Genomic DNA, 9,800 nt, shown 5'->3' with positions numbered 1-9,800 from the left:
CCTGGCTGAGGGGCCCTGGTTGTACTTACAAGCCCTGCTTGGGACTCTGTTCGTGTAGACTAATAAACCTTGTTTTATTGTCTGGCTGAGAGTCACAGTGAATTGCAGGAAGTGTGGGGTGCAGGGCCCTGACTCCCCCACACTCCATGACAAGGAGTTGGATGGGGCAGTGGGGGGCAGTCAGGTGCTGGGGTTCTGGGGGCTGTCAGGGGACAGAGAGGGGGGGTGGATGGGGTAGGGGTCCCGGGTGGGCAGTCAGGGAACAGAGGGGGTTGAATGGGGCAGGAGGCCGGGGGGGCCCGTCAGGGGCAAGAAGCGAGGGGGGGAGTCGGATAGGGGGCAGGGCCGGGCCACGCCTGGCTGTTTGGGGAGGCACAGCCTTGCCTAATCGGCCCTCCATACAATTTCCAAAACCCAATGTGGCCCTCAGTCCAAAAAGTTTGCCTGCCCCTGGGCTAGGGATGCCATTTCTGCCTATCCTGGCTGATAGCCATTGATAGACCTATCCTCCATTCATTTATCTAGTTCTTTTTTGATCCCTGTTATGGTCTTGGCCTTCACAACATCCTCTGGCAAGGAGTTCCACAGGTTGACTGTGCATTGTGTGAAGAAATACTTCCTTTTATTTGTTTTAAACCTGCTGTTTATTAATTTAATTTGGTAACCCCTAGTTCTTGTGTTAGGAGAAGTAGTAAACAACACTTCCTTATCTACTTTCTCTACACCAATAATGATTTTATAGACCTCAATCGTATCTCCCCTTAGCCATCTCTTTGCCAAGCTGAAAAGTCCCAGTCTTATTAATCTTTATTCATACAGAAGCCGTTCCATACCCCTAATCATTTTGTTGCCCTTTTCTGAACCTTTTTCAATTCCATGCAGGAGAGAATGCAAGAGGAAAGGCAGCAGCGGGCACAGACCAGCAACGGAGAGGATGCAATTCCGCATCTGGGCGCCTAGCACCGGCCCACGCACCTTGTGAAAGCCTGTTTTTTTCCACTTCGTCGGGAGCGAGAGCAAAAGCAAAAGCAAAAGCAAGGCTGTTTCTGCCTGGTTTTGAACCAGGGACCTTTCGCGTGTGAGGCGAACGTGATAACCGCTACACTACAGAAACCGAGGGCCAGCTGCCACTGGGTACAGAGGCAGCAGCGGCCCCCTTTGGCTGGCCCGAAGGCCACCTCCGGCCCTGGCAAGAGGCAGAAGGAGCCTGGCAGGCGTTGCCCAAAGCCCTTGGCGGAAAGCACTGCCTCCCCTTGCAGACACAAAGGAACAGGGCATTGGTGGCTCAGTGGTAGAATTCTCGCCCGCTACATGGGAGGCCCATGTTCGATTCACGGCCAATGCAGCCCCTCTCTTGCGGGGGCCCCAGCTCTTTTGGTGTGCTTGGCTCGCCAGCGGCTCCCCGCCCTATGCCTCTGAGCACCAAGGTGCGCTTTATTTGCTGAGGTTCTTGAAGGGGCCTCTTGGCAGGGGTGCTGCTCTTCTTTGTCCTTTCCTTTCTTTTTGAGGAGTCCTGCCGTGGGGCCAAGAGCAGCTTGCTGAGAAGCATGCAGTTTCAGGTGGAGTATTCAGCCCCTTCCCGCTCTTAAGCCGGGGGCTGGAGCATGTGCATGTGCGTGGGCTGGGAGAACTCCGGCCACCAGGTGAACCCGCATACGGCTCAGGAGCCTGCTTCACCCTGAGGGAAGGGCCCGACGGGTCACTTCTCAGGCCTGTGGGTGCGGTTCCCATCCCGGCGGCTTGCTTGGATGGTGGGCATGGTAAGTCCTGGCTCACGCAACACAAAGGAAAGTCATTCTGCCCTTCCACCCCCACTCTCCGAACTGCCAAAAGCTCTCCATGCCACCAGCTGGCCTCGTGGCGCAATGGTAGCGCATCTGACTCCAGATCAGAAGGTTGTGTGTTCAAATCACATCGGGGTCAGGCAGGTGACTGGTGCGCCTTACTTGGGGAGAGTGTCCTTCCCGAAAGGGCTGTGGCCCTGGCTTTTAGCAGCCCCGTGCAGGGCCCAATGAGCTTGCTTTTTCTTTGAAAGAAGTCAAAGGGAGGCGCAAAAGCAGGGCCACCACACCAGATGGACAGCAGGGGCACGTGCCACAAGCCAGGCAGGAGTCGAACCTGCAATCTCCTGATCCGTAGTCAGACGCGTTATCCGTTGCGCCACTGGCCCCCGGGACACAGCCTTTTGCCTGGTGTGGCCGTGCTGCCTAAGAGAGGTGGAACGGTAGCATGAGGGCAGCCCCTCTCTCTCTCAGCCCCGCATTCCTCTCCCGCCAGCGCAGGAGAGAATGCAAGAGGAAAGGCAGCAGCGGGCACAGACCAGCAACGGAGAGGATGCAATTCCGCATCTGGGCGCCTAGCACCGGCCCACGCACCTTGTGAAAGCCTGTTTTTTTCCACTTCGTCGGGAGCGAGAGCAAAAGCAAAAGCAAAAGCAAGGCTGTTTCTGCCTGGTTTTGAACCAGGGACCTTTCGCGTGTGAGGCGAACGTGATAACCGCTACACTACAGAAACCGAGGGCCAGCTGCCACTGGGTACAGAGGCAGCAGCGGCCCCCTTTGGCTGGCCCGAAGGCCACCTCCGGCCCTGGCAAGAGGCAGAAGGAGCCTGGCAGGCGTTGCCCAAAGCCCTTGGCGGAAAGCACTGCCTCCCCTTGCAGACACAAAGGAACAGGGCATTGGTGGCTCAGTGGTAGAATTCTCGCCCGCTACATGGGAGGCCCGTGTTCGATTCACGGCCAATGCAGCCCCTCTCTTGCGGGGGCCCCAGCTCTTTTGGTGTGCTTGGCTCGCCAGCGGCTCCCCGCCCTATGCCTCTGAGCGCCAAGGTGCGCTTTATTTGCTGAGGTTCTTGAAGGGGCCTCTTGGCAGGGGTGCTGCTCTTCTTTGTCCTTTCCTTTCTTTTTGAGGAGTCCTGCCGTGGGGCCAAGAGCAGCTTGCTGAGAAGCATGCAGTTTCAGGTGGAGTATTCAGCCCCTTCCCGCTCTTAAGCCGGGGGCTGGAGCATGTGCATGTGCGTGGGCTGGGAGAACTCCGGCCACCAGGTGAACCCGCATACGGCTCAGGAGCCTGCTTCACCCTGAGGGAAGGGCCCGACGGGTCACTTCTCAGGCCTGTGGGTGCGGTTCCCATCCCGGCGGCTTGCTTGGATGGTGGGCATGGTAAGTCCTGGCTCACGCAACACAAAGGAAAGTCATTCTGCCCATCCACCCCCACTCTCCGAACTGCCAAAAGCTCTCCATGCCACCAGCTGGCCTCGTGGCGCAACGGTAGCGCATCTGACTCCAGATCAGAAGGTTGTGTGTTCAAATCACATCGGGGTCAGGCAGGTGACTGGTGCGCCTTACTTGGGGAGAGTGTCCTTCCCGAAAGGGCTGTGGCCCTGGCTTTTAGCAGCCCCGTGCAGGGCCCAATGAGCTTGCTTTTTCTTTGAAAGAAGTCAAAGGGAGGCGCAAAAGCAGGGCCACCACACCAGATGGACAGCAGGGGCACGTGCCACAAGCCAGGCAGGAGTCGAACCTGCAATCTCCTGATCCGTAGTCAGACGCGTTATCCGTTGCGCCACTGGCCCCCGGGACACAGCCTTTTGCCTGGTGTGGCCGCGCTGCCTAAGAGAGGTGGAACGGTAGCATGAGGGCAGCCCCTCTCTCTCTCAGCCCCGCATTCCTCTCCCGCCAGCGCAGGAGAGAATGCAAGAGGAAAGGCAGCAGCGGGCACAGACCAGCAACGGAGAGGATGCAATTCCGCATCTGGGCGCCTAGCACCGGCCCACGCACCTTGTGAAAGCCTGTTTTTTTCCACTTCGTCGGGAGCGAGAGCAAAAGCAAAAGCAAGGCTGTTTCTGCCTGGTTTTGAACCAGGGACCTTTCGCGTGTGAGGCGAACGTGATAACCGCTACACTACAGAAACCGAGGGCCAGCTGCCACTGGGTACAGAGGCAGCAGCGGCCCCCTTTGGCTGGCCCGAAGGCCACCTCCGGCCCTGGCAAGAGGCAGAAGGAGCCTGGCAGGCGTTGCCCAAAGCCCTTGGCGGAAAGCACTGCCTCCCCTTGCAGACACAAAGGAACAGGGCATTGGTGGCTCAGTGGTAGAATTCTCGCCCGCTACATGGGAGGCCCGTGTTCGATTCACGGCCAATGCAGCCTCTCTCTTGCGGGGGCCCCAGCTCTTTTGGTGTGCTTGGCTCGCCAGCGGCTCCCCGCCCTATGCCTCTGAGCGCCAAGGTGCGCTTTATTTGCTGAGGTTCTTGAAGGGGCCTCTTGGCAGGGGTGCTGCTCTTCTTTGTCCTTTCCTTTCTTTTCGAGGAGTCCTGCCGTGGGGCCAAGAGCAGCTTGCTGAGAAGCATGCAGTTTCAGGTGGAGTATTCAGCCCCTTCCCGCTCTTAAGCCGGGGGCTGGAGCATGTGCATGTGCGTGGGCTGGGAGAACTCCGGCCACCAGGTGAACCCGCATACGGCTCAGGAGCCTGCTTCACCCTGAGGGAAGGGCCCGACGGGTCACTTCTCAGGCCTGTGGGTGCGGTTCCCATCCCGGCGGCTTGCTTGGATGGTGGGCATGGTAAGTCCTGGCTCACGCAACACAAAGGAAAGTCATTCTGCCCTTCCACCCCCACTCTCCGAACTGCCAAAAGCTCTCCATGCCACCAGCTGGCCTCGTGGCGCAACGGTAGCGCATCTGACTCCAGATCAGAAGGTGGTGTGTTCAAATCACATCGGGGTCAGGCAGGTGACTGGTGCGCCTTACTTGGGGAGAGTGTCCTTCCCGAAAGGGCTGTGGCCCTGGCTTTTAGCAGCCCCGTGCAGGGCCCAATGAGCTTGCTTTTTCTTTGAAAGAAGTCAAAGGGAGGCGCAAAAGCAGGGCCACCACACCAGATGGACAGCAGGGGCACGTGCCACAAGCCAGGCAGGAGTCGAACCTGCAATCTCCTGATCCGTAGTCAGACGCGTTATCCGTTGCGCCACTGGCCCCCGGGACACAGCCTTTTTCCTGGTGTGGCCGCGCTGCCTAAGAGAGGTGGAACGGTAGCATGAGGGCAGCCCCTCTCTCTCTCAGCCCCGCATTCCTCTCCCGCCAGCGCAGGAGAGAATGCAAGAGGAAAGGCAGCAGCGGGCACAGACCAGCAACGGAGAGGATGCAATTCCGCATCTGGGCGCCGAGCACCGGCCCACGCACCTTGTGAAAGCCTGTTTTTTTCCACTTCGTCGGGAGCGAGAGCAAAAGCAAAAGCAAAAGCAAGGCTGTTTCTGCCTGGTTTTGAACCAGGGACCTTTCGCGTGTGAGGCGAACGTGATAACCGCTACACTACAGAAACCGAGGGCCAGCTGCCACTGGGTACAGAGGCAGCAGCGGCCCCCTTTGGCTGGCCCGAAGGCCACCTCTGGCCCTGGCAAGAGGCAGAAGGAGCCTGGCAGGCGTTGCCCAAAGCCCTTGGCGGAAAGCACTGCCTCCACTTGCAGACACAAAGGAACAGGGCATTGGTGGTTCAGTGGTAGAATTCTCGCCCGCCACGCGGGAGGCCCGTGTTCGATTCACGGCCAATGCAGCCACTCTCTTGCGGGGGCCCCAGCTCTTTTGGTGTGCTTGGTTCGCCAGCGGCTCCCCCCCCATCATTTCAATCAGAGCTGCATTCGTTCTTTAATATATTGAATTACCTTGTGTAGAACTACAGAGACCATTTGACCCTGTGTATGCTTTTTATTATTCAAGGAGCCAAGTCTGCACTGCAATACATGCCTCTCACTTTTCAGACTTGCTAGTAATTCGTGTAGGGTTTATTGTGTTGGGAGAGGAACAGGGCTGTGATTAGGGCCTCAGGCTTCCTTGATCAGGGGGCCTATATATGTGGCAATTTGGTCAGGCAGTGGCACAGGAGCCAGCAAACAGAGCTTTAAACAGGGGAGTTTGAATGGGAGTTCAGAAGGAGAATGCGGGGAACGGAGGCCTACGTCCACCAAGTATGGGCCGTCGCATAGTTGTTGTTGGCTGCCTCATGCCAGAAGCATAGGTGCGAGGGCTGCAGCCAGTATACAGGGAGCATCAGTGGTGACCCAAGCAATGGAATATACAGGGTAGATGACCAGATGTGCAAGCCGCACAAGTACATGACCCAAGCAGGTTTGTTTGTGTGCTGTGCCGCCTGCTAGAACTCTGGCTGTCATCTTTATAAGAAGCTCTACTGTTGATGCTGAACAAACCCAAAGTCCCATGGCAATATACCCTTCTTTTCTAGTAATAAGTTCCCATTCAAGTGTATGGACCTTGCTGTGTCACACCAGAGCTGTTAATCCAGGTTGCTCCCAATCAGCATCAGTTTGGGTTGTTACTGGGAACTCCTTCAGCTGTTTCCCATCTTGTTCCTCTGGCTCCACTCTTTCCTTTGTCCTTTGAGCATATGCCTTTTCTTTAGGGTCATCAATCTCATATCCAGGTGATTTTTTATAATACAGTTAGTGCCTCTCAGATTCTCCACTCCCCTCTCAACCATCCAGCCCATCTATGCTGGTGTCTGTTAGCCTGCCATACATTCTTCACTCACACACAAAACAGTAAATAATTCACAAAGCAAGAACTGCAGCCATGACACCTCTATCCTTCTAAAAGCAATAATTAACGCATAGAGCAAAGAATAAAACCAAAACATTTTCTTCTTACTCAGTGAAGGCTAACAAAATAAGCAAAATGGAGTACACTTTACTTGAGACAATTTCTCCCCATTAGGCTTTTGGACTACAATAGAAGAGAAGATCTGAGGTTCAGAGATGCAGGTAGAAACTATGACTCACTTTCTAAGTGGGTTTGAGCAGTTAATGTAGGAAAGGCAAGAAGAGGAGGAAGGGAGAAGTCGAGACTTGCAGATGCAAGCTGGACTGGGGATGGGGAGTCTGCTTGGGCAGGAAAGTGGTCCGTGGAAGCATGTGTCTACAAGAACCAGGCTGAGGAAAAGACAGGCTAGTTAAGGAGAAATAGAGCTTAGGAACAGATTTGCTGAGCTGGAAAATGAAGAAGGGGCACAGCAGACCGTAACTGAAGGTGGGAGAGCACAGATGAAGAGCAGAGCATCTACTTCTATAAGAAGAAGGGAAGACCTAACGGAGATACCCAGTGTGACACTGCACCCCATATTCTTCCCAGTGACATTATTTTGATGTGATTATGACATAATTATAGTGTATTTTATGCAAGATAAGTCATGTGAGGTGGCATTGAAAAAGTTATGATTTGCTGAATATGATTATCCTATTTGTATGCATGTATCATTTTTGTATCTGGAATTATGAATATTGTCTAAGTATCTGTATTTCAAATGTAGTTACATCTCAGTAACACCCACTAGACAAAATACTTTCAATCCAGATAGTTTGAGGGGAAGGGCCTATTCAGGGCAATGGGCCATTAGGAAAAAAACAATAAGTCTTAGGAGAAGCTTGTCTCCCACCTGCAGAGCCTTCTTGAAAACACTACAGACTGTCTCCAAGTAATGGCTGTTATGACTCTAGAATAGGGTGACCAGACGTCCCGATTTTATCGGGACCGTCCCGATATTTCCTTGTTTGTCCCGCGTCCCGACCGACATGCGGTCGGGACAACCGGACAAACAAGGAAATGCCCCGAGCCTCGAGCCCGGAAGTGCTCGCGCCCCCCCCCCTGCCCCGACTCCGCCCCCTCCTCCCCCGATTGGCTCCCTCCCCGAATCCCCGCCTCTTCCCCGGGCTCACCATTCCCCCTCCCTCCGCAAGCGCTGGAGGGAGGCCCGGGAGACGCCGGGGAAGCGCGGGGCCGGGGTGAGTAACAGTCCGGCCTGGCGCAGTGCAGGCAGGACTCAGGTGGTTGGGAGAGGAGGGGGGCGACCCGCGGGGCCAGGCGACGGGGGAGGAAGCGGCCATGGCGCTCGGCGGCTCTGGCGCCCCCGAACCCGGGCCTGCAGCAGCGCGTACGCTGGGCCCAGCCCCTGGCTAGGCACGTCTGGGCTGCCCAGCTGGTGCTATCCCGCGGCGGCCCCGGGGTGGAGGCATCGGCCGCCCAGCCCCGTTCGTTCCCCTGCGGGACGGGGGGGCTGGGGCCTGCTGCCCCCACTCCAGGGCCGCCGCGGGATAGCACCAGCTGGGCAGCAGCCCAGACGCTGGCCAGGGGCTGGGCGCAGCGTGCGCGCTACTGGGTCCCCGCAGCAGGCCCCGGCTCGGGGGGTTCGGGGGCGCCAGAGCCGCAGCCGCGGAGCGCCATGGCCGCTTCCTCCCCCGCGGCAGTGGGAGCTGCAGCAGCGGCTGCTCCCGAGTCCCGCTGCCCGGGGGGGAGAACAACCGCCGCCTGGCCCCGCGGGCCGCCCCCCTCCTCTCCTTACCACCCGACTGAGTCCTGCCTGCTCGGGACCAGGCCGGACTCTTACTCACCCCGGCCCCGCGCTTCCCCTGAGTCTCCCGGGCCTCCCTCCAGCACTTGCGGAGGAAGTTTTTTTTTTTTTTTTTTTTGGCCCCGCCCCCTGCCACGCCCCCCCACGTCACCCCCCCCGCGACGCACGCCCCCCACGTCACCCCCCCCCCCCCCGCGTCCCGATATTTTTCTTTGGTGATCTGGTCACCCTACTCTAGAAGGACATGTGATGAGACCATATATCTCTGGACTCTATCTTGGGATGTCAGTATTTTTCCACAGACTGGTCTGGGAACCAAGCTTCAGGATCAAAGAGTTCCCTCCCTATGCAAAAGCTATATAAGGCAGGGAATGACATCATCCAGGGTTCTTCACTCCCCACCCAAGAAGACTCCTGGAAACACCTAAGGAACAAAGACTGAAGTGGGGGAAGTGCTTGATCCAGGCTAACGGGATTTCTAGTCTGTGAATGAAACACCTGGGGCCGGGGATTCCAAGATGTAAATCAAGTGCAGCTTGCCGCTTAAGAATCTGCAGCCTGCTTGTATCATCTCTTAGGGTGGGAATCAGCTATTCATATCCAATCTATTTAGTATATGAAGCTTAGTTTGTGTTTTTTGTTGATTTGCTAAGTAATCGGCTTGGCTTTGCTATCACTTATGATCACATAACACCTCTTTTGTAGTCAATAAACTTGTTTTTGCTTTATCTAAACCAGTGAGTTGGTTTGAAGCGTATGGGAATCTTAGCTCGGAGGCAAAAAGCTGTTGCATATCCCCCTCCACACTGAGGGAGGGGGCGAATTTTATGAGCTTACGCTGTACAGCTCCCTGTGCAGTGCAAGATGGTATAACTTTGGGTTTATACTCCAGAGGGGGTGCGTGCCTGGGGAGTTGGGAGTTGCCCTAGCTGCAGCCTTTCCATTGTTGGTTCATTGCAGGGGCTGGACAGACAGCCTGCATGTAACTGCATGTAACTGTATGAATGCTGGTGGAAGTGCAGGCTGGAGGGCTTTGCAGCTTGTCACAGCAGTACAGTGTGAAATATAGCCAAGGCTAGTGGGTCAGAGGGCTCAGTGGTACCCCAGTTCCAGGTGGCACTGTTGGGGGGAACCCACCACCCCCAAAGTTCAGAGCCCCAGAAGGACACAGGATGACTCTCAGAAGATTCCAAGGGAGAATAAAAGACAAGAGGACTCACAGCCAGAAAGAACAGGAGGAAGGCTGTAGAGTCACCAGGAAAAGGCAGGTCTACATGACTGGGGACTCCCTACTAAGAACAGACAGGCCTGTTACCAGAGCTGATCCGGAGAACAGAAGGGTGTGCGGTCTGCCAGGAGCTAAGTTATGGGATGTGGACCTGAGGCTGAAGAGGATCCTAATGGCAGCAGGAAAGAATCCACTGATTGTCATCCACGTGGGAACAAATGACACAGC

The 9,800-nt window shown here is 56.0% G+C and overlaps 11 non-coding genes across 11 annotated transcripts; 4 read left to right on the top strand and 7 right to left on the bottom strand.

Annotated features, from left to right (window-relative positions):
- Window positions 1–1,041: 1,041 nt before the first annotated feature.
- On the bottom strand, window positions 1,042–1,114 carry TRNAV-CAC (transfer RNA valine (anticodon CAC)). The gene has a single exon. It is a non-coding gene; the product is annotated as a tRNA-Val (tRNA).
- A 737-nt stretch (window positions 1,115–1,851) lies between these two features.
- Window positions 1,852–1,923, top strand: TRNAW-CCA (transfer RNA tryptophan (anticodon CCA)). The gene has a single exon. It is a non-coding gene; the product is annotated as a tRNA-Trp (tRNA).
- A 174-nt stretch (window positions 1,924–2,097) lies between these two features.
- On the bottom strand, window positions 2,098–2,170 carry TRNAR-ACG (transfer RNA arginine (anticodon ACG)). Its single transcript has one exon. It is a non-coding gene; the product is annotated as a tRNA-Arg (tRNA).
- Window positions 2,171–2,441: 271 nt separating this feature from the next.
- On the bottom strand, window positions 2,442–2,514 carry TRNAV-CAC (transfer RNA valine (anticodon CAC)). Its single transcript has one exon. It is a non-coding gene; the product is annotated as a tRNA-Val (tRNA).
- A 737-nt stretch (window positions 2,515–3,251) lies between these two features.
- Window positions 3,252–3,323, top strand: TRNAW-CCA (transfer RNA tryptophan (anticodon CCA)). Its single transcript has one exon. It is a non-coding gene; the product is annotated as a tRNA-Trp (tRNA).
- A 174-nt stretch (window positions 3,324–3,497) lies between these two features.
- On the bottom strand, window positions 3,498–3,570 carry TRNAR-ACG (transfer RNA arginine (anticodon ACG)). The gene has a single exon. It is a non-coding gene; the product is annotated as a tRNA-Arg (tRNA).
- Window positions 3,571–3,835: 265 nt separating this feature from the next.
- TRNAV-CAC (transfer RNA valine (anticodon CAC)) lies at window positions 3,836–3,908 on the bottom strand. The gene has a single exon. It is a non-coding gene; the product is annotated as a tRNA-Val (tRNA).
- Window positions 3,909–4,645: 737 nt separating this feature from the next.
- On the top strand, window positions 4,646–4,717 carry TRNAW-CCA (transfer RNA tryptophan (anticodon CCA)). The gene has a single exon. It is a non-coding gene; the product is annotated as a tRNA-Trp (tRNA).
- Window positions 4,718–4,891: 174 nt separating this feature from the next.
- On the bottom strand, window positions 4,892–4,964 carry TRNAR-ACG (transfer RNA arginine (anticodon ACG)). Its single transcript has one exon. It is a non-coding gene; the product is annotated as a tRNA-Arg (tRNA).
- Window positions 4,965–5,235: 271 nt separating this feature from the next.
- TRNAV-CAC (transfer RNA valine (anticodon CAC)) lies at window positions 5,236–5,308 on the bottom strand. The gene has a single exon. It is a non-coding gene; the product is annotated as a tRNA-Val (tRNA).
- Window positions 5,309–5,468: 160 nt separating this feature from the next.
- Window positions 5,469–5,539, top strand: TRNAG-GCC (transfer RNA glycine (anticodon GCC)). Its single transcript has one exon. It is a non-coding gene; the product is annotated as a tRNA-Gly (tRNA).
- Window positions 5,540–9,800: the final 4,261 nt, after the last annotated feature.

The sequence above is a fragment of the Chrysemys picta genome, chromosome 3, assembly GCF_011386835.1.
Source record: "Chrysemys picta bellii isolate R12L10 chromosome 3, ASM1138683v2, whole genome shotgun sequence".
Classification (NCBI taxonomy): Eukaryota; Metazoa; Chordata; order Testudines; family Emydidae; genus Chrysemys; species Chrysemys picta.
This window is presented reverse-complemented; position numbering and strand designations above follow the sequence as displayed.